The sequence below is a fragment of the Manis pentadactyla genome, chromosome 10 (assembly GCF_030020395.1).
Source record: "Manis pentadactyla isolate mManPen7 chromosome 10, mManPen7.hap1, whole genome shotgun sequence".
NCBI classification, from domain to species: Eukaryota; Metazoa; Chordata; class Mammalia; order Pholidota; family Manidae; genus Manis; species Manis pentadactyla.
Genome location: NC_080028.1, coordinates 77935151 through 77959509, shown reverse-complemented (window position 1 = coordinate 77959509; position 24359 = coordinate 77935151). Strand labels below are relative to the sequence as shown.

At 41.5% G+C, this 24359-nt stretch overlaps 1 protein-coding gene and 1 non-coding gene across 2 annotated transcripts in view; one reads left to right on the top strand and one right to left on the bottom strand.

The window, feature by feature from the left end:
- The window catches only part of HS3ST2 (heparan sulfate-glucosamine 3-sulfotransferase 2), a 97629-nt gene that overhangs the window by 60645 nt on the left and 12625 nt on the right, over window positions 1-24359 (bottom strand). The window lies entirely within an intron of this gene.
- On the top strand, window positions 4357-4463 carry LOC118928193 (U6 spliceosomal RNA). The gene has a single exon (XR_005031140.2). It is a non-coding gene; the product is annotated as a U6 spliceosomal RNA (small nuclear RNA).

The window sequence follows — 24359 nt, the reverse complement described above, 5'->3', positions numbered from 1 at the left end:
AGTACCGCAACTCCTACTTTTTTCTCTCTGTTAGTTGCATGAAATATCTTTTTCTATCCCTTCACTTTTAGTCTGTGTATGTCTTTGGGTTTAAAGTGAGTCTCTTGTAGGCAGCATATAGATGGGTCTTGTTTTTTTATCCATTCAGTGACTCTATGTCTTTTGATTGGTGCATTCAGTCCATTTACATTTAGGGTGATTAGCGATAGGTATGTACTTATTGCATTTCAGGCTTCAGATTCGTGGTTACCAAAGGTTCAAGGTTAACTTCCTTACTATCTAAGAGTCAAACTTAACTCACTTAATATGCTATTACAAACACAATCTAAAGGTTCTTTTCTTTTTTCTTCCTTTTTCTTCCTCCTCCATCCTTTATATATTAGGTATCATATTCTGTGCTCTTTGTCTATCCCTTGATTGACTTTGGGGATAGTTAATTTCATTTTGCATTTACTTAATAATTAGCTGTTCTACTTTCTTTACTGTGGTTTTATTACCTCTGGTGACAGCTATTAAACCTTAGAAACACTTCCATCTATAGCAGTCCCACCAAAATAGACTGTAGAGATGGTTTGTGGGAGGTAAATTCTCTCAGCTTTTGCTTATCTGGAAGTTGTTTAATCCCTCCTTCAAATTTAAATGACAATCTTGCCAGGTAAAGTAATTTTGGTTCCAGGCCCTTCTGCTTCATTGCATTAAATATATCATGCCACTCCTTTCTGGCTTCTAAGGTTTCTGCTGAGAAGTCTGATGTTAGCCTGATGGGCTTTCCTTTGTATGTGATCTTATTTCTCTCTCTGGCTGCTTTTAATAGTCTGTCTTTATCCTTGATCTTTGCCATTTTAATTACTATATGTCTTGGTGTTGTCTTCCTTGGGTCCCTTGTGTTGGGAGATCTGTGGATCTCCATGGCCTGAGAGACTATCTCCTCCCTCAGATTGGGAAATTTTTAGCAATTAACTCCTCAAAGACACTTTCTATCCCTTTCTCACTCTTCTTCTTCTTCTTCTTCTGGTATCCCTATAATGCGAATGTTGTTCCGTTTTGATTGGTCACACAATTCTCTCAATATTCTTTCATTTTTGGAGATCCTTTTTTCTCTCTGTGCCTCAGCTTCTTTGTATTCCTCTTCTCTAGTTTCTATTTCATTTATTTTCTCCTCCACTGTATCCAACCTGCTTTTAATACCCTCCATTGTGTTCTTCAATGATTGGATCTCTGACCGTAATTCAGAGTTCTTGAGTTCTTGAATATCTTTCTGTACCTCATTAGCATCTTGAAGATTTATTTTGAACTCTCTTTCAGGAAGAGTCATGAGGTGTATGTCATTTAAATCTTTCTCGGGAGTTGTATTAATAATTTTACTCTGGACCAGGTTCCTTTGGTGCTTCGTTTTTGTATATGGCGCCCTCTAGTGCCCAGAAGCTCTACTCTCTGGAGCTGCTCAGCCCCTGAAGCAATGTTGGGGGTCACAGGGGAACGTCATTGGTGCCTTGGGGGAGGAAAGAGCTGTTTCCTGTTTCCCAGCTGCTATGCCTGCCTCCATTGCCTGAACCAGTGGGCGGAGCACACAGGTATAAGCTTTTGTCCCAGAGCAGCCAGATATGGATCCCTGCTTTCCACAAGCAGCCAGAATCCCAGTCTCCCCAGGAACTCTGCCTGTCCCAGCTTTCCAACCCCGTGATCACAAGAGTATGATGAAAGCACCATGAAATGTAGGTTTGTGCTCCCAGAGCAGATGTCTGGAGCTAGGTATTCAGCAGTCCCAGGCTTCCACTCCCTCCCTGCTCAGTTTCTCTTCTTCCCACCAGTGAGCTGGGGTGGGGGAAGGGCTTGGGTCCCACCGGGCCACAGCTTTGATACATTACCCTGTTCCGTGAGGTCTGCTCTTTTCTCCAGATGTATGCAGTCTGGCGCAGTCCTCTTTCCTGTTGCTCTCTCAGGGTTAGTTGTATTAATTATATTTTTGTATTATATGCAGTTTTAGGAGGAAGCCTCTGTCTCACCTCTCACACTGCCAACTTTAGTCCTACGCCATCCATTCTTCATTATTATTAATAGTACGCCAAATATTTCTTTTTATTAATATTTGGATGCAGCAGACTCCAAATCCTGCTTCAGAAGCGGCACAGGACCCATCCCTAAACCAGGAAGAATATCCAATCCCTGGAAATTTGATGAGGGTTCAAAGATGAGCATGTGATCCAATCAGAGCCAATGAATCTGCACCTAGACATTTCCCGGAAATGCTGGGAGAGAAGAAAATATTCCTTCTGTTGTATTTGGAATTGTGAGGATGTGAGGGCTGAAGATATAGTGGACATCAAACCCCTGTAAGGAGCCTGAGAATGAAGTCCACACATGAAGTGGAGAAAAGAAAAAGAGAGAGTTGATGAATTGTTTCTGATACCCCTGAATCCAGCCACACCCGAAGCCAGAATGACTCCTGAAGTCTTTTTTCAGTTATGTGAGACAGTAAATTCTCTTTTGCTTAAGCCAGTCTGGGCTACTTTTTATGTCACCTGCACACAAGAGGCCTGAGCCTCACAGAAAAGTCCCACTTTGAGGATTCCAGACACCTGGGGTGTTTGCAACCTATCACAGTGACCTTGTCAAACATGGAGAAGTCACAACCCAGTGCTGGGATTGTCTGTGCTCTGTGTCTTCCACTTCCTTCTCTGTCCCCCAGGATGCCCAATCCCTGAATTGGGAAAATCATCCTGCTCAGGATCCATCTGAGAGGAAATGCTAAAATAATCCACTACCCTGTACTTGGGAGGAAATGCCAGATCTGAGTAGAACTGTAACCAATTAAAAATTTAAAAAGGGAAAAAAATGTGAAGCTTGTAAGAACTGTCAGCATCATGTAATGGACAGAGGAAAAATATGCTTTTGAAAATGATTTTCTGTAGGAAATAGAAGCAAATTCCAATAGCATTTACTCTGTACTTTCAATAAAATTAAAATGCAGACATCATGAAACAAAAACATGGATGAGATAAAAAGAAAAAGAGATGAAAACGATTATAGTTCAGAGGCAGAAAAAATGAAACTGTGTTAAAAATGCATTTGATGCAGTAACAGCTAAATTAACAATGTAGAAAAGCAGTTCAGCGATGATGACAAGCTTGAGAAAGTTTATCACGTTTCAGAGGAAAAGGATGGAGGAGAAAATGGTGAGATGGGAGAGATTAAAGACAGGCAGTCTGATGTAGCACATAGAAAATTTATATCTGTCAACAAGATACCAAAACAAGTACAGCAGAAGAAATATTCGATATAAGAAAGTTTCCTGAATTAAAGAAAAACCAAATCTGTTTCAAAAGAGTACAAATCCTATCAGAAAAGAAATACACACAAACATCAAAATCTAGAAATGTATTCAAAGTTCTAACTTTAAGGAAAAGAACTCTGTAAATAATCAGGGGGAAAGCTTTCCTATAAAGGAAAACAGTCATCCTGGCCTCAGACTTTACCTCTGCAGCATCAGACAGAAGACAATGTCAAGTTTTGATGGTTCTGGAAGCCTGTAACCCCAGGCTTTATACACACAGCCAAGCTGCTTGTCCACAAGCAGGGTATTTTTAGCTATTCAAGGCTCAGAAAGTTCAATATTCACACTCTGCTTTATTGAAGTAATACTACAGCCAACCGTCAGCTGATTCAAAATACACCTGTGAGACCATGTGTGTCTATGCTTGTAAACTGAAAAGCTGGATGACATGGATGTTTTTTTCTAGGAAATGATAAGTCACCAAAATTGACCCAAGAAGAGTCAATGTGCTTAGACCAACAAGCATGCCGGGTTTCTTGCTAGACCAGACAACCAGACTCAGAGGATGCCCTGTCCCAGTGGGTTTTTATTTGCTTTGGCTGCCTGTGCTGGGAAGAAGCCTGCCATGGAGCTTTGCTGCCCATGGCAGCCTTCCAGTCTTGGAAAAGGCCCAACTCCATGCTGGCTTCTGCTATAGGGTCTCTCTGCCTGCCCACAGCCCTCTCAGGACGGGGAAAGCAAGGCTGAATTCCATGGTACCTTCAGACCAACCTCATCTGTACCTGTCTAGCGGAATTTCCTCAAAATTTCCACCAAACAGGTGAAGTTATTCCTAGTATCTAGAAGCAGTGCAGTTGCCTTTTATTTTATTGATCACAGAAATGAGAGTGTGGGTGAAGAGGAAGACTCAGATACCCATCTTCTCAAGAAGTCCTTAATTCTCTCTTTTACCAATTCATGGACTCCCAAAATAGCAGTGGTAGCAAGTTGAACAAATCCTTCCTTTTCCTTATGGAAGAGGCCATTTAGAATCCTCTAAATGATACACTCAACAGCATGGATGAGTTTCAAAACATCATGTGGTGCTCGCTTCGGCAGCACATATACTAAAATTGGAACAATACAGAGAAGATTAGCATGGCCCCTGCACAGGGATGACATGCAAATTCATGAAACGTTCCATATTTTTACTCCAAAACTACTAGAACTAATATCAGAATTCAGCAAAGTTGCAGGATACAAAATTAACACACCAAAATCTGTGGCTATCCTATACACTAACAATGAACTAATAGAAAGAGAAATCAGGAAAACAATTCCATTCACAATGAATAAAATACCTAGGAATAAACCTAACCAAGGAAGTGAAAGACCTATACCCTGAAAACTATAAGACACTTTTAAGAGAAATTAAAGAGGTCACTACCAAATGGAAACTCATCCCATGCTCCTGGCTAGGAAGAATTAATATTGTCAAAATGGCCATCCTGCCCAAAACAATATACAGATTTGATGCAATCCATATCAAATGACCAACAACATTCTTCAATGAACTGGAACAAATAATCCAAAAATTCATATGGAAACACCAAAGACCCCAAATAGCTAAAGCAATCCTGAGAAGCAAGAATAAAGTGGGGGGGATCTCACTCCCCAACGTCAAGCTCTACTACAAAGCCATAGTAATCAAGACAATTTGGTACTGGCACAAGAACAGAGTCGCAGACCAATGGAACAGAATAGAGACTCCAAACATTAACCCAAACATATATGGTAAATTAATATTTGATAGGGGACCATGGACAAGCAATGGGGAAATGACGGTCTCTTCGGCAGATGGTGCTGGCAAAACTGGGCAGCTACATGTGAGAGAGTGAAACTGGATCACTGTCTAACCCCGTACACAAAAGTAAATTCAAAATGGAATGGAGACTTGAACGTAAGTCATGAAGCCATAGAACTCTTGGAGGAAAGCATAGGTGAAGATCTCTTAGACATAAACATGAGTGACCTCTTCTTGAACATGTCTCCCTGGGCAAGGGAGACAAGAGCAAAAATGAACAAGTGGGACTATATCAAGCTGAAAAGCTTCTGTACAGCAAAGCACACCATCAATAGAACAAAAAGGTATCCTACAGTATGGGAGAATATATTCATAAATGACAGATCCAATAAAGGCTTGACATCCAAAATATATAAAGATCTTACACACCTCAACAAACAAAAAGCAAATAATCCAATTAAAAAATGGGCAGAGGAGCTGAATAGACAGTTCTCTAAAGAAGAAATTGAGATGGCCAACAGACACATGAAAAGATGCTCCACATAGCTTGTCATCAGAGAAATGCAAATTAAAACCACAATGAGATATCACCTCACACCAGTAAGGATGGCTACCATCCAAAAGACAAACAACAACAAATGTTGGCAAGGCTGTGGAGAAAGGGGAACCCTCCTACACTGCTGGTGGGAATGTAAATTAGTTCAACCATTGTGGAAAGCAGTATGGAGGTTCCTCAAAATGCTCAAAATAGAAATACCATTTGACCCAAGAATTCCACTTCTAGGAATTTACCCTAAGAATGCAGCAGCCCAGTTTGAAAAAGACAGATGCACCCCTATGTTTATCACAGCACTATTTACAATAGCCAAGAAATAGAAGCAACCTAAATGTCCATCAGTAGATGAATGGATAAAGAAGATGAGGTACATATACACAATGGAATATTATTCAGCCATAAGAAGAAAACAGATCCTACCATTTGCAACAACATGGATGGAGCTAGAGGGTATTATGCTCAGTGAAATAAGCCAGGTGGAGAAAGACAAGTACCAAATGATTTCACTCTTATGTGGAGTATAAGAACAAATAAAAACTGAAGGAACAAAGCAGCAGCAGAATCACAGAACCCAAGAATAGACTAACAGTTACCAAAGGGAAAGGGACTGAGGATGATGGGTGGGAAGGGAGGGATAAGGGCAGGGAAAAAGAAAGGGGGCATTACGATTAGCATGTATAGTGTTGTGGGGGGGCACGGGGTGGGCTGTGCAACACAGAGAAGACAGGTGGTGATTATACAGCACCTTATTACGCTGATGGGCAGTGACTGTAGTGGGGTGTGGGGGGGGACTTAGTGAGGGGGGGAGCCTGGTAAACATAGTGTTCTTCATGTAATTGTAGATTAATGATAGCAAAAATTAAAAAATAATTAATTAAAAAAAAAAACATCATGTGGATAGAAAGAAGCCAGATACAAATGAGTAAATACTATATGATAGTCTCTGTATGCTTCTACTCATAGGAAGTTGGAGAACAGGCAAAATTAATCTTTTGTGATAGAAGGCAGAATAGCTCTGCCTTCTGTGGGGGTAGTGATTACCTGGAAAGGGGTGCAAGGGGACTTTCTGAAGTGATGGAATGTTCTAGATCTTGATCTGGGTAGTGGTTGCCCAGGTGTATACAGATGCAAAAACTGATCAAGCTGTATTCTTCAGATATGTGCATTTTTTTCACTGTTTGCAAATTATACCTCAACTTTAAAAACAATCCTTCAAAGTGGGTGCAAAAGGAAGCTGATATAAAACAGAATTGCACGTTCAGTAGGTAAAAAATTGCTTCTGTAATTTCTTTTGCACAGATTAGTCAGTACCTGATCCTTGTCTCAGTTTGAGAATCAAGCCTACATAAAAAGATCCTAAGGGATGTGGGGATTTTATAAAGGACCAAAAGGAACACTTTTCATCTTTTCTGAAAAAGTACAGAATGCATTAGGATCCTTGGAGACATGAGTTGCCATAGAATGAATGCACGTAGTCCTCAGAGCTGGAAAGCCTAGCCTAGGGATGACGAGGAAAACAAAAAGGCTGAGCTTTTCTGCAGTAGAAAACAAGCATTAGTAAGCAGCTGGAGAAAATTCTTCAGACAAATTGAATGTGACAGAGAGGAGAAGGGGCAGGCCTTGCCAGGCAAGGAGTCATTAAGGGCTTCAGAAAGCAAGAAAGAGGCTGACATGAGGCTTGAGCGAGGAATCTTTGGGGCCTGAGGTGGTGCCTGCCTTCCCTGGAGATAGGTCGGGGTGGGGCGGAGGATGCGGTGGGGTGGGGGGAGGAGGTGTCTAAGGACTAATAAATACCCATGCTGGGCTGCTGGGCTGCGCATTGCAAGAAGAAGTGACTGGTGACTAGAGCCAGCAAGGAGATTACAGGTATTGCTGAGAGGAACCATTTATGAGTTTGCCTCATGAAACATTCTCTCATTTGCCACTATACCTGCCGTTTATTACCAATAATGCTGCATTAAAAACCTCCTCCCAAACTCAGAGGTTTCTACTAACTATCACTTATTTCTGCTCACATGTCTACAGGCAGGCCTCAGGGCTGCTAATCTAGCCCAAGGTTTCTCAGCCTCAGCATTGCTGACATTTTGCGCCAGATAATTCTTTGTCATGGGGGGGGGAGGGCGTCCTGGGAACTGTAGGATGTTTGGCAGCAGCCTTGACCTCTACCCACTGGATACCAGTAGCAGCCTCCTCCTAGTTGTGACAGTCAAAAATGTCTCCAGACACTGCTCAGTGTTCCATGGCAGGCAGAACTGCTTTCAGTGGAGAGCCACTGGTCCCCGTTGAGCTTGGGCTGGTCTCAACCGGGCTTGGGTCTAAGCTTCAGGTTGGGTGCAGGCCTGTTTCATGAGTCTCCTATCCTTCTAGGACCAGCTGGTTACCTGGGGCATATTCTTATGGTGACTGCAGAAGCACAAAGCAGCCAGTCCAATGACATAAGCACATTTCAAACCATCCTTTGATCACATTACATCAGCTAACATCCCTTTGAGTAAAGTATGTCACATGGCCAAGCCCAACATGGCTGCAGTAAGGATCCTCTGTGGAGGGCAGAGGTGTGTGAATATTTATGGAATAATAATCAAACTATCTCAGCCATCAACACTGCAACTGGCTTAAAATTTCATGAGTCTAAGAAGTTAATTTATCTTAATTTATCCTAGAGGAGACCAAGGGAATATGACACAACAAGGAGGAAGTAGGAAACTCCCTGAGAGTCAGGAGAATATGGATTATAACTGAGAGCTTCTTCCTTTAGGAGGATGAATTTTCATCTTTATTCTTAAATCCACATACACAGCTGAGCTGCTCCAAGGGGAGACAGCTGGATTGCGATGACAAAAATAAACTGACTTGGAATTGGAAGACCTGAGTTCCACTTCTTGTGCTGTCACTTACTAGTTGCTTGATTTGGGGCAAGTCCCTTGACTTTACTAGGCCTTTGGTTTCCTCATCCATAAAATGGGGCTACATAAATTTCAACCCAATAGAGTTGATATGAGAGTTAAATTACATAATGTACATAAAATGCACGTGGCTGGTAGTCTCCAAGTCATTCCTTCCCTTCCTGTGCACACATGCTGCTCCCCTCATAAGAGATGAGGTCTAATTCTCCTGCCCTTAAATCTAGACCAGCCTCAGTAACTTTCTTGATTAATAGAAAGCAGCAAAAGTGAGATTCTGGGACACTGGAGGGTAAGTCAAAAGAAGTCCTCAACTTCTGTGTGGATCTTGTGGAATGCCTGCTCTTGAGATGCTTCTTCTCAGACCCCAGCTGCCCAAGCCAGGTGGAGAGGCCACGTGCTGTCACTCTGGTTTAGAGCCCCAGCCAAGCTCACAGCCCACAGCTAGCATCAACCGCCAGCCCCATCAGTGAGCTGTCTTGGACATTCATCCCAGTACCCAGCTCCGTAGAACCAGGAGAGATAATACGTACTGGGGTCATCTGTTACACAGCAATAGATAACTGGAACAGTGTCATGCCATGGGGTAAGGTTAGTATTTTAGGGCTGTATCGCACATATGCACCTAGGGAGCACCATACCCATTCAGTCCTAGAAGAGTTACTGTAGTGAACAACTTTGCTTTATGCCATTCAGTAGACACTGTCTCTTATTCTGATAATGCAGTTTCCCAGTTTTCTTTGGAGGAACCACCCTGTCCCTTCATGTGGTCTGAGAAGGGGGTCCCATTTGAGGTTGGCCTGTTTTAGCAAATAAAAACACAGGATATCCAGTCAAATTTGAATTTCAGATAAACACTGAAAATTTTTAGTGTAAGTATGTCCTTTATGATATTTGGGACTTATGTTTATATTAAAAATTATTTTGTTGTTTATCTGAAATTCAAATGTAACTGGGCATCCTGTATTTTATTTTGTGGGGTCTCTTACTCCCAGACACAGCCCAGGAGTGGAGGTGCCCTCCACTGAGCTGACAGTATCCCACTGTATTGTCCTGGCCAGGGTCATCCCTGCAGGATGGCATAGTACTCAATCCACAGCCACGTGAGAGGGACTCCAGGGATTTTTGTGGGAACTATTTCGGGGGGCCCTATCTCTTCTGCTGAATGTGAAGCCTGGACCAGCCAGAACCTGAGAATAGAGATAACCCAGAGGATGCAGATCCAAACAATGGAGCGTAATGTGCCCTGAATCAAGCCTTTCCTGAAGCTGATGCTGGGCAGAAACATTAAGAGCCAGTTTCCACACTATTTACAACATTTGCTTTCTCTTTACATGGTGACCTTGGAAGCATATGTCTAGATAAAGCCTTCATGAGCTGGGCCCCTGAGTGACCACAATGAACAGAGGCCCCCTGACGACACTTGAGGGTCACACAGCACAAGCAAGAAATAAACCTTGCTGTGCTGAGCCACTGATACGTTGGGATTGTTCATTACTGGAGCACAACCTAGCCTATTCAGTTTGTCTAAACTGAGTTAGTATGAGAACTAGACAATACAACAGGTGGTATTCCCTCATATAGAAGATGAGCTACACCATTTCTGTATGGCAAACATTTTGGTAGAAGGGATTTTTTTCTCCTTAATTTATACTCTTAGTCTCTGAGTGGACTGGATTATTTTAAAGAGGAGACTGTATACAACCATGAGCTCCCACGGACAGTGGTGAACTAGCACAGAGAGGGGAGTCTGAACTGCCAGACAGTGAGACTCTGCTAAACCTGCTCTTTAGGGCCCATTGCACACTTGGTGTCCCTTTAGGTGTTTAAATACACCATGCCAAAGATCATTCCCGTTTCCTAGATGAGTAGAACAAGGTATAGAGAGGTGAAAACACCTGCCCACATCTCCGTGAGGGAGTTGCATTCTCCAAATCTGCTGGATTTAAAACGTTCAAAATGTGAAAGCTTTTAAAGATTCCCAGATTGAATGCAAGATTGAGAACACAGCTGGATAATTTTATAGCGTGTATAACCCGCTGCTAAGATGAATACAATCAATCTAGAGGCCTCAGAAAATCACCACAGTTCACCATGCGCTGTCAAGGTTTCCTCAGTCTGTGGCAGGCACGGGAATAATCACCCAGCATCACGTTAAGTTATGGTCTTTATCAGACAGCAAAGAACAAAAGGGAGACAGCAATCGGCTTGAATACACGGAGTACTTCTCCCTGACACCAGCAGGGAGGAAGGTGAGTCAGAAGCCAGAGTCCCCAAGACTGAACACAGAGAAACCGAGCTGGGAAGTGGGATGGTGGAGGCGTATATGAAAGTAGAGAATTCCTTTCCAAAAGGTACTCAGAAGACACTATTTCACAAGTACACTAGAAGCAATCCTGATGCGTTTTAAAAAACACTGCCCAGGACTCTGTTTCAGCTAGACCTAAGCCCCCCCACTGTCTTTTGCTCCAGGGTATGATGAACATTAATTCACCTCTGCTCAAAAATCTTGATCGAACACCTATACTGAGTTGAGGACTGTGAGACCTGATCAAGGAGGGGATGCCAACATTTATTGAATGTCTACTATGGGTACTATACTGGGAAGGCTAGTTTATATTTCTTCATTTAGTCCTTGGAACAACCGTCAGAAGTCTTTCTGTCCACGTTTTCCAAATGAGGAAACGGAGACTCAGCAAGATGACACGACCTTGCCCAAGGTCAGTCAGTGGCAGGGGCTCACCTGACTCCCAAATCCATTCTCTTTTCAACTGCATCTTGTTGCAACCATCTAACAACGATTTAAGTACAACTCCTGCAATTAAAGAGTTTATAGGAAGTAGATGGAAAGGTTACATATTAAATAAAGAAATAATTATAGGATTCCAGAAAACACACAAGGCTGGCCTGATCAGGCAAAAAGTCAAGGAAAAAATGAGACTCCCAAGTGAACAAATCCTTCTTTCTTTCATCATGTGCTGAGAGTTAATCAAACTCCTTGCTCTATGGCTTATCACCATCATTGGTCCATGCATGGACCCTTTCTTATGTGTTTATTAATTGATGTATCCACTTTTATCTCAGACCCCTAGCCCAAAGGCAAGCCATTCTTATATATTTAATGTGTATCTTTTTGCTTGAGTATGTTCTTGCAAAATGTATAGTGTTTTGCATGTGGGTTTTTAAAAATTTACATAAATGGCAGTGTTGTGAATATCTCACTCCCTTTCTTGCATTTTTTCAATTAGCACTGTACTTTCAAGGTCTATCCGTGTTGCTCTGTGTTCAGCTAATCTGCTGACTAAGTGCTGCAGAGGGTTCCGTGCTGTATATCTCTGCCTTTGCCCCCCACTTTCCCAGGGATGGACATGGAGACTGGGTACAGCTCCCTCCCACCATAACTGCACTGTGGTTTGTTCCCCTGCACATGCCTTTTAATGGAGCTTTGTGAGAATGCCTTGGGCTCTCTGCCCACGAGTGGAGTTCTGGAGTTTGATGTGTTTAATTTGACAGTAGTGTCAGATTGTTCTTCAAAATTATACCAGGCTCCCTTCCCATCAGCAGGGGATGAGAGTTCTTATGTCCGCATATCCACTCCAATGTGGCATTTTTCTAATTTTTGCTGGTCTAATAAGTGTGAAATGACATCTGAAATTATTTTAATTTTACTATCTCCAATGACAAATGAGTTCATATAAAGCATACAGATTTTTTTTAACTGCCTACTATACTATGTGGTTGGCACTGTGGAAGATATGAAGAGAACAGTGGCATGGTCCAGGGTCTCACTAAGCTGAATGAAGTAAGGCCAAGCGTGGAACAAAAGAGGCATTAAGGGTGGGAGGACAGAAATGGTTTATAGTGAGATCTATAGGGGACATCACTGTCCAAAGCCACAAACAGTGTTAGCAAGTGTTAACTAGGCCTCCTGGCCCAGTGCAGCAATCTGAAGGGCCAACTCATGTCTGTCCATCCTGAAGAGACATCAGGGTCTTTTGTTAATGAAATGAAAACTCGATTTCAAAAGACTGTAACTCTACCAAAAAGTTGAACTTTGCTTTAACACCAGTGTCTTGTCTTCAGCATCCTACTAAGCTGCTTATTGTGAGCAAATGTAGCCATGATTACAGAAACATCATAAGGTCCTGCAGCAAAGTAGCCTGAGCCAACATGAATCTTCCTATCAACAGAAATGCTGGATAAATACTCACATAAATGCTTAGATCTAACTAAGTCCTGGAATCAAGACTCCTGCACAGAGCTGGGAATCTTAGAGGAATTGCCATCTTTAGGATAAAAAACTGTTTAGACTGACCCAGGACAACTGTAAGGAACTTTGTCTTTACTCAGGCTCTGGGAGGAAAAGCTAAGTCTCAAGAAACTGAAACCCTGAGCTTGTGGCCAGCATGGTGCAGGAAACCCAAAGAAATTAATATAAAAGTTGGTCCCAGGGCAGCAGAAGCAAATGCAGAGCCACTCACTAGAAACACTTCCTTACCCAAGACACGTGGCACTCACGTGGCACAGAACAACCCCAGGTAATCCTAATGGCGAGTAAGAAGACATGGAAGAAAAGGGAATGGGTCTTTCTAAGAACTTGAGATAAGAAAGCAATTTAAAAGAAACTATAAAATAAATAAATTGTAAAATCCAGGTAATATCAAAAATTTTTTAAAAATAAACATCTCTTGGAAAGAGAAGCACAAAAGAAGAAAAATATATAAATAAGTATGTTTAACATAATTGAAGAGATCTGAAAAAATAGAAACAAATGAAAGGGGAACATATGATGGGGAAAAAAAACAGGCAAATCCAGGTGTGGCAGAAGTTCAAGCCTTTCTAGATTGGGCTCTTTTCTTATTAAAAAAAAATACTCTCAAAGGAACAATAATAAGGAAACTTGCTACAGTTCAACACAGAGAGATTAAAGGACAGAAAATGGGGGAACGTTAAGAGCTAGGAAAAATTAATTGCAACACACATCTAATGGGAGGTCCTAAAAGGAGGACATAGAAAATGTGGAAAAGAAAATACTCAGAGAGATGATGGCTGAGAATTTTCCAGAATTGATAAAAGGCATAAATCCTCAGATTTAGGAAGCAAAATGTGTTCTGACCAAAATAAAACAAAACAAATCTGTACTAGGTACATTGCAGCAGAACTACAGAACACCAAAAAAAAAGCAACCAGAGATAAAAGACATATTGCCTATAAAGGAAAACTGGTTTCAAGGCAGATTTTTCAACAACAGTAAGAAATTTCAGAAGATGCTAGAGTGATGTCTTCTAGGATCTGAGGAGAGTAACTGCCAGCCTAGAATTCTATACTGAGCTGATGATTAATCAAAGAGTGAAGCCACAGTAGAGACATTTTCAGAAAAAAAAGGATATTGGCAGAATGTACCAGTAAAAAAAAACTAGGGAAGGGCATTCTTTAGTAGAAAGCAATTGAACCCAGAAGGAAGTGAATAAACAAAGCATTGATGGGCCAAGGAATTAGGAAATGTCTGGATAAATCTACATAGATGTTAATTATTTTTTAAAAGGGAGTGATAATGATAATAGGATTTGGATTATAACTAAAATCCTAGATGATAACATGGACGATAGGGGTGTTGATAAGGATTAGTATGTTAAAATTTTATATTAGTTGGGAAGAAGGTAAAATATTGATGAATTGTAGACTGTTAAATTGTAAAGATAACCATATAAGAATAGACAACCTCCCAAGCAGTCGTAGGAGAGCAGTCAGCAAGGCTTTTGTGCTGCTTATGGCTTGCAGCCGAGGAATAAATGCAAGGCGTGCCTTTGTAAAATGTCATCATCTACTCCAGAATCACTGATATTTCTCTTAACAGCATCAGGCAGGTTATGGAGGAAATGATAACTACAGTCTCCTCTCTGGCATACAGCTGGATAAAATTGCTACTACCTCCCAGGGCAGCCAGAAGCTCATTTTCACCTCTTATGTGCACCCTGACACCACCAGGGAATTCCTGTTTTCTGAGCTCCTTTGGGTAACTGCAAAAGCAGGGGACCTCTTGAAATAATGAAGTTTCTTTGCCAAGTAAAGAATATGTAGATGGGGCTGGAGGTGACCTCCCTGATCCCTGACAAGGGCACAAAGGAAATGACACGGCATGAATTCAACTTACAAAGTCCTGGGGGAATCTTGTGCTCTTTGACACAAGGCCACTCTCACTGGGCAGATCTACTCAGGGAATCTCTGATTCCATTTGTTTCTACTCACCTTTGTAAGGTTGGTGTCCACTGCCATCAAACCTGAAAGTCAGAATCGATTTGATGTCAAAGCTGACATGCGCACTGCACCAAGATTTCAGCCTCTTCTGCACACTAAACCTTATCAGCATTACCACTGAAACTTCCTTAGGAGGAAAGTTAAAGGCTACTTTTTGTCTTTGTGTACAACTTTGAGGGTTGGCTTTTTTTTCTCCAGAAAACGACCATTTACAGTTAAAAAGTTGAGGTAAGAAGACATAGCTGTTGGCAAACATTACGTTTCTATTGCATGGATTTGAAGGCAGTCCATTTCCACTGCAATAACATGAATTTGCTGCAAAATATTGTGTGTACATCTTTGTAAATTAGAGGGGATGGGAATATAGCTTTCATCATGTTCTCAGAGAAATGTATGAGCAAAATGCAGTTAGAAGTCTCTAAGACATTAATTCTAACTAGCAGGAGTGACAGAGGAGAGGAGGGGTGCACATCAGATTTTTTTTGGGAAAAGCTGCACATCATCTAAAAAACAGCATACAATATATACTGCCTTGAGTTGAAAAAGAGTGGAGTGGCTGCTACCTGGAAAAGAAAATTTCACATAACTCTTCAGTTACCTATGCAGCAGCTTTTGTGTCAAGAAGAAAACAACATTGAAAAATGCTGCGGTAAGATATGATTTAATTTACCCAATGTGATTGACAGACCATTCAAGATTATAACTACTCTAAAGCTATAGGCAGGAAGGAATATTGTTGTACTCCTCCTTCATCATATCTAATTTTGTTCTTTTCAGTTCTTTCCAGATTTCCTGAGCAGCTTTTCATGCTTTCATGCCTTTGGCAACTGAGAGTCAATGGGGCAACATGCTCTCCGTGGGTGCCTGGGAGCTGTGCCGAGCCCTGCCCTGCCTCGGGCCTACAAACATTTGTTCGTTCATTCAACAGTTACCAGTGTTATTAGGTGCCAGGCATTTGCGTGGGCACAGAGGAGTCAGCCAGGTACAAGGCTGTGCTTCATTTTACAGTAATGCACCCATGGTAAGGACACTCGGTGTGGTGCAGGAGTGCAGTGCATGCCATTAACAGATAGGGCGACAATGTTGGCTGGTGCTGTGCAGTGAAGGGTGGGGCTAGGTGTTTGTAGATGTGCTGTGAGGAGCAGCCTTGGGCTGGGTGGAGAAACCAGAAGGTCAGCATCACCATATCTAAGTCCTAGGGTCATGAGACTAAGGCAGGATTTCCTGGAAAGAAACAGCACCCCCTGGGCTCTTTTCCAGGCTGCAAACAGACCCTAGCAGGACACCTGTACCAACCACCCTAGGACCTGGACTGAGGAAGAATGGACTTTTCAGTAGCTGCTGCCTTCACACGCCATGTCCTTTAAACAAACTGTCTCCTCCCTCAATCATATTCTTGCCCTTCTCTATGACCCTGGCCCTTTCATAAATGCAGCTCCAGGAGCTTCCGCTGCTGGGTTTCAGCAGCTGTGGACACCTAATCAATAGCTTTTCATAACGATTTTCTCCCCAGCAAGGGCTCTGGTCCAAACTACTCAGCTCCAACATACCTGGACTGAACTAAACAAGGATGTCAAAGTGGCCAAAAGGCAATTTGTCGTTTATGATTTTTAAGGACTCATTCTGTGGCTGCTGTAGGAGAAGCCTCCACAACTGTCAGAAAAGCCTCTTTGATCCAAAGTTGCAGACATATTGCATCTGAAGGGTGGTGCTTGGTGGGTCTGCTGGGAAAATGTTCCAAAGGAGTCCAAAACAGATCATGCAAAAATCCGGGTGTGGAATGTTGCATTGTGAGTTCCAGTGGCATGGTGGGTGGATTTTTGCTCAAAGAGACTAGAGTTAGACAGAGGATCATTAAGCCCATTTTCTCTAAATTCAGTCATTCACATGCAACCCCCACATTTCTGGCCATATTCTTGCACCATTGTTTATATTTCTCTTTAAAATCCACTCACTTTTTCTTTGCATAGATAAATCTATTTTTTTGTGTGTTTTTTTCTAAAACTTGTTAGAGCCATAAATGCAAAACCCATATCTCTTGCCACAAGCAGTAGGCAATTTAAAATATCAATACAGAAGAAATAAAGATTAACTCTAACCAGGTAGCATTGCAGTATTAGGAAGGTGTTAAAACACCATGGGCACCAAACAGACTTCCTTGACTCAACTGGAGTGAGGACGAAAGCGGAAGAGAATTATGCTTTGATGTATGTAATTGTAGGTGCATACCACCCCAAATTACCTCAAGTGCCCCCCCAGACCACCTGGTTTATGGCATCTTCTCCACTCAGGATACACAAACCCGGTCTAATAATTCTACAGGTGAAAACATGGACACTAAGAGCACACAAGTCATTACCCAAGGTCCAAGGCAAGCTGATGAATCTACTGGCCCTAGAACATGGGGTTTTGGACCCGAGGCCAAGGTTCTTTGGGCACCACTATTGGACTAGGGTTTCTGTCCCTCATGTGCAGGACCACTGAGCAGCACTAACTTCCCGTCGGGAGAACCAGGCTGGTGTCGTTAGTCTATGAAGCCTCGGCTATCTCCCTGTCACGAGAGGTCAGCACTGGCTGGACACAGCAGGTGGCAGAGCCCAAGAAATTGCTGGCTTCTCTGGCCCTGTGTCTCAAGGTACCTTGAGGAGGCCTGGTCTGAAGGAATCAAGACCAAACAAAGGCCTGAAGGCCCTTTTTAGCAAGAAACCCAAGTAGAACTGTGAACCTGACACTCTGTCTGGACCAAATTCAACCTGAAAAATTTGGGCAACTTGAAAGTCATTGCTGAGTTATCAATATTGAGCAGCATACTAGATCCCTGGTGGGATATTAGCTCATGGTCCTTGGGAGTTCTTGGTGTCTGCTTCCAGGAAAAGAGAGCAGCTAGCAAGCTTGACTTCTTTCTGAGCTTGTGAACGAGAGTGCAGCGAGGTATTATGTAGCAGACACCCCCTGTGCCCACTGCACCTCCCCTAGACCACCTGGACCTCAGTGGCAGCTGTGGTGGACAGGTCCTGGAAGCCCAGACAGCACCCCTTCCTCAGTAGCTATTGTGTCTCTTTGATATTCTACCCTGGGGCTTTACCCGACGCTGTGGGTGCTGGCTTTCCACTCACACAGGGCAGGCCAGAAGCATGGGGAGGGAAACAGCCCTTGGAGATACTCTCAGCCAACAGGCCATTTGGAGGCACAGTTCTGAGGCATTTTCTAGATGACACCATAGAGTTTCTTAGATTCCCCGGCAGTTGAGTTCCAGTCACACAGTGCCAACCAACGATCTGTATTCAACTTTCCCTCGTCCCTGTATCCCTGTCCTACTCTGTTGCTCATGCTCTCAGGAATCACCCCCTTAAATAAACTACTTGCATTCATGTGCTTGTCTCTAGCTCTGTGTTTAGAGAAATGACAACTCAGATATATGGTCAAGAATGCCAGTATCTCATGCAACAGATAAGGCACCAGTGTGTGTCTTGCTGGGGAGAGGTTATGACCCTCAGGAACTCAGGATAGAGACCAACTCTGATCCTGCTCAACAGGGGCACTATTCCTCGGAGAGAGAGTGTGCTGAAGGAGCAAGGATGTGACAGAGGCCAGCTGTCAGTAAACAGGTGGCCTAGAGTTAAAACCCAGGTCCCAGTGAGAAACAAGCAAAGAAATTCAGTAGTTCCAGGAGGTCAAACATGATTACAATGCAGGTTTCAGGTAAAAAGGACTCCTTGCACCTTCAAGTACCCCCACGCCACTTCCCTGGGTCCCTTCTGTTAATGACAGAAATAGACGTCTGTGTTGGTGCAGAGCATTTACATGATCTGTCTGGAATTTCAAGGATTCTTTTTTTATGATGTAAGAAAAGATGAAACCACAATAGCCAAGATATGAAAACGACTTAAGTGTCCACTGACAGATGAATGGATAAAGAAGATAAAGCATACCTATACAAAATGGAATGTTATTCAGCCATGAGAAAGAAGGAGATGGGTCACCTGTTTATTCCTATAGAGCAAAGTGTAAGATCACCAGATGTATGGAAGGATAAGGTCATTTAAAAAAACCAGTGTGAGGAATAGGAGTAAATGTTATCAAAGCAGTAGAGTTCCTGCAAGAAAGAAGGGTAATGTTAGAAAATCACCAGCTGCATTTGCAACAAGACACAAGAAAACATTATATGTATGCATCTCCGGAGAGGGATTAATCTAAAATCATAATGGCTGCAAGGAAAAGAATGACTGATTGGCAAAATAAAAGCCAAAAACAGAGATGGAACCGCAGATTCCACATTTCAAACTACATATCAGTGAATAACACAACTCAAGAGACACTTATAGCATTCAGAAGCAAAGAAAAAAGTGATAGAAGAGATAAGAACCATAGAGGACAAATCTGTAAAGTTTAATAAAAATGTAAGGGAAAATTCAGATGAAGAGACAAGGTGGGTGTTGTTGACCAGGATAAAAGTGCTAGCAAGTAGTGAGGGAAATTTATGAACCACACCTAAACATATCTTGATTAAATGTCTTAATTTAAATAATAGAGAAAAATGATATAAGCAGCCAGGCAGGGGACAGAAAGCCAAAATAAAATAGAGTCTGTTCGCAAAGGAAAAAAATGAATCCAGGGGACATCAGACTTCTCCTCTGCCCTCCCCACCCCCCAACACACGTGTGTCCAAAACCAATAGGACCACGTTTTCAGAGGTGGTTTTTTTTTTTTAAAGATTTCATCCTAAAAATTTAAATTCAGCCAAATTACTGCTCATGTGTGAGAAAAGCAGAAAGATATTCTGAAATCTGCAAAAGACCCAAATTAAAACACTAACTGAAAAAAAGAGGCATTCATAAAATTTGTTCACTGGTTGAGAGAGAAATAAAAACAAAGAAAGGTATAAATTAACAGAGAAATGAAGGTGAGGATCAGAACCAGCAAACACAGGCTTATGTTGTTAACATGGTTACAGAGATTAAAGTACATCAAATGTAATATCTGAAATAGAAGCTACGTTATATGAGATGACTTGATAATAACGACTTGGAAATAAAGTCCTCAGCAACAGCAGTTGCCACTTACCATTCTGTTCTCATCTTCTGTGGCCCCGGGGATGTTCTTTTCTTTGGTTCTCAGCTAAGACGTTTGTTTTTAGCTGTTACACTTTATTAAGACTCTTCTATCTAGAGCTACGCTTTATCTAGCACTTCTTTAATTTGTCAGCAGATAGAGTTTGGGGGAAATGGTTCCCCCAAAGCAGCTCAGGATACCGTGTTGAAAATTAGCTTAAAAATTATTTTTTAAATCATACTAAGAAAATATCTCTAAGATGCACTAAATGTCTTACTAGGAAAACATTAGGTTTTATCTCTTTCTCATTCCTGTTTGCCTGTCTTTTTTTTTTCTTGACAAGATATCACAGTTGTGTTCTGTTTTACTGCGTTTTCTAAGAATCAGTTTTTGAATTTTTAAAAAATCACTATGGCTATTTTCCTGAATTTGTTTTCTGTTTGCCTCTTTCCAAATGACTTCTTCCCTGTTTCCTTATGCTTGTTTTACAATTTTTCTAATTTTTTGGGTGGAATCCCTAGGCAATTCGTTTTCTTTATCTAATAAAGAAACTGAGTTGCTATAGAGTATAGCTTTGGCTACATCTGACTAGTTTCAGTAAATATTGTACAGATTATTTTTTTCTACATACAACACAATTGTGGTGCTGAAATTCTTCATTCAACACCTGAGAAATCGAGAGTTGCAATTTTAATTCCCAAGGTTAGGCTCTTTGCGATCTATAAGACACAGCAATATAAACATGCCATTTAGTAATATGGAAGAATACAGAAGCAGAGGAAGGCAAAAGAATAAAAACTGGCCACGTCCATTATATGGGAATCTGAATGGGGGTAGTCAAGCAGTGCGCCACTGTTTTTGTGATAAGCCTCATGATACTATTTAACTGTTTAAATATGTAGACATACTATTTTGATAAACATGAAAATCACAAAAGCAAGTGGAGTAAAATACTGGGCAACCATAACACGGACACTGTAGGGACAGCAGGAATCCAGGCCCTCTTGGTTATTCTTTGCTAAGGCTCTGTAGGGTCAGATAGAAAGGTTAACTATTGAAAGCACACATTAGCTTGCATAATTTCCAGCCCCGTAGAAGGAAGAAATGGGGAGATTAAAAAAGCTCCACCAATCCAACAGAGGAGAGCTAGGAGAGGAGGAAAAAGAAACAATGAATACGAACACAATAAACAGAAGAAAAAAGACCATGTATGTTGATAATCAGAACACAAATAAAAATGTACACTCTTCCTATTGAAAGGTGATTATCAGACTAGATAAAAATATAAAAGCCAGCCAAGTTCTACTCACCTACTAGAAACATATCTGAAATAATATGATGGTAAGTCTGAAGTCAGCCCAGAGTAGGTATCATTAATCAGTAAGCAGTCTTTTTTAAAAAGAAAAATCTCTAAAAGGGAAAACAACCAACACTTCAGAAAATAAAGACAAATGGGTAGTAAACATTTGTAAACAGTGATCAAAATTTGTCAAATTAAAATGAGAATTAAAAATTTTCAAGTTAAAATCATAGTTAGACTGCCAAAGATCAAATAGATCATTAATAGTCAGTGCTGACAAAGTTGTGAGAGAAAAGCCCTTTTAAGGGTCTGCCAGTGGAGTAGAAATGCTCCAGCCATATTGTTGTAGGGGTAAAGGAGAGCTGGCAATTTGTATCAGAAACTTTTCTTTCTTTTTTATGTTAAGCCTACTTATTCTTAAACCCCAAAAGTCTCCTGCATGACATTTATCCTGAGGGGGGAAAACAGACAAAATGCTTGCTGTTGACACTTATATTTTTAAAATAAAATGGGGGGACATCTAAATGTCCATTAATAGATTTGCTAAACAGATAATGGTATTAACTAAAAGCTATGTAGGCCTTTAAAGTGATTCTGTAGATCCACACATATTGTCATGGAAAGATACCCATATCATATTGTTAAATGAAATTGCAAGTTATAAAATGACATGTAAAACATGATATATAATATATATACACACATACATATTTATACATATATATGTATATATACATATAAAATAGTATATACAGTATACATATGATTTGTTTGGTGTGATAAAAGCGAAATTCTAATAATGGTTAAAACCAGAAGTATAATTTTGTGTGACTTTTCAATTATTTTATCAGTTTCCTAATTTGTCCACAATACACAATTTCTACTTTAATTTTTCTAAGAATAGACTCACATGGCTCAAAAAAACAGTCAGTATGTAGTGAAAAGCCTCCCTTCCCTCTACCCTTCCCAATTTCACCATCAGGCAAGTGGCATTATTAGCTTCTTGTGTATCCTTTCAGAACTTATTTATGCACAAATAAGGGAATTTGAATATATCCTTTCCCCCCTTTTACACAAAAGATAATGTATGTCTTCAACCTTGCTATTTTTTTAATTGAACAATATATCTTGAGAACTTTCCCTATTAGTATATATTTTTCATTATCTGCTAAGCTAAGTTCCATTATGAGGATGTATCTTTCATTTGCTTGTTTGCTTCCTTATTTACTAATTGATAAATTATGATCAGAAAAGGTGCAAGTATGGAAAGTTGGGGACAATGTTCACAGAAACAGATGTCAGATGTTTTGATATGTAGTACAATTATCATCATTTTTGACATAGGTGAATATGAATCACCAAAGCCGACTGTGGGAAGAGTCCAAACAGACCAATCATTATGGAAAAATAGGAAAGTTAGGAAATATAGACCATCTTTTCCCCAGAGGCTGGCACAGAGTAAGATGTTGGAGGGGTGGAAACCGCAGGCCTGGTGCACATACTGTCTGCTTATGCACTAGCCGCCCTCAATCCCTCCCCATCCCTGTGTTGATTTACTTCCTGGTCACGCCCCACCTTGTGACCTGCTCCTCCAGCTATACAGGCTCCTGAGTTATTGCAGCCACTTCCATGAATTCAATTACCACCCACAGGTTGGCAACACACATTTTTGCCTCCAGTCCACGTGGCTTTAGCAAAATTGTCCAAGTAATATCTTAGTCACATAAGAAAAATAAACCCACTCAAAAGAGCCTCAGTAAAGACGGTATTTCTGAAAGGAGGCAGGAGTGCCTTATGGGCATGAAGAACAAGCAGTACCATCAGGTTTTCATGGCTACTCCCTGGTCTATGCATGGTCTCTGTGTCCAACTTCAGATGCCACGGGAAGGGAGAACATCATCGGTGGGCCCTCTTTAGTGGTGGCTGGGGAGTGGAGCCTGTGGCATGTGGGACTCTGGGAAGCACAGGCTCTACATCAAGTACTGGGAAGAGGGAAGTACGACCATCTCCAGTCCCAGGAGGGAGTTCTTCCCCAGCTCTGGGGGTGCTCTGGCTGGGCAGGGTGCATTTGGGAGCTTGTCATCCCTGCTGAGGTAGCTCGGTGCCAGCATGGAGGGTCCAATGAGTGAGGGGATGCTTCGGGCCCAGTCTTTAGGCTGTCTGGTGGTCAGGCACGTTGTCACTAAATTGTAAATTGTTTTGTTTGGGGGAAAAATCCTTGTATGACCCTTCCAACCATAGTTCGTAACCGATTTTTCCCCATGCCACAATGCCACATCCCTTCCAACTCTCCCCAGAACCTCAGACAGACCTTCTTATCACCAATGATGATCAGATGCATTTCCCCAGAACCAACTCTCCCCAGAACCTCACACAGACCTCCTTATCCACCAATGATGATCAGATGCATTTCTCACTGCTGCCGCCCACGGTCCTGACCACAGACTGTTAGGTGAGAGCCTGGCTGGATGTCTGCATTGGCCACCGTGGCCCCAGACCACCAAGGAAAATCCCCAACCTTTTTGCTTCAGATCCTAGCATCATTCAGGTATGTGGGCATATAGGGTGAGGAGGGTTTAAAGGATACCACCCACATCTTTGATTCTAACTTATAAGGATGGAAGTTCACAGGAATAAGACCTGTGAACTCCAAAAATTTGGGAGCTGGGTCTCTTTGATAATTAGGAATTAGGAGAATGGGATGCCCATCTGGATCAGAGTTCTATAATCATGGACTTTTAAAGTTTTTTTTAATCCTTAAAAGTATTATATAGTTAAAGAGACTTGTATTGGTGTTCAGCTGTATGAATTTTAATACACTTATGGAGTCATGTGACCACTGCCATACTCAGGATACAGAACGGTTCCATCACCTCCAAAAAACTCCCCTGTCTGTGCTTTCTGGTCACTTCCTCCCCCTGCCCGGAACCCTGGTTCGTTCACTGATTGGTTCCCCATCATTTTAGTATTCTCTGTTTGAGAGTGTCATATGAACAGGCGTATAGAGTACATAACCTTTCACTCAGCATAAGGCCTTTAAAATTCATCCAAGTCACAGTTATTTTAAGGAACAATACATAAAGGTTTTACATATGTCATTTAAATTGGAAATACAAAGAAACTTCAGGTTAACCCACAGGTCATATATTAGAAGGAAGATATTGGAACTTACCACATCCAGAGTCCAGATAAAATTAGATAAAACTGATCCAGGGGAAAAAAAAATCTAAAAA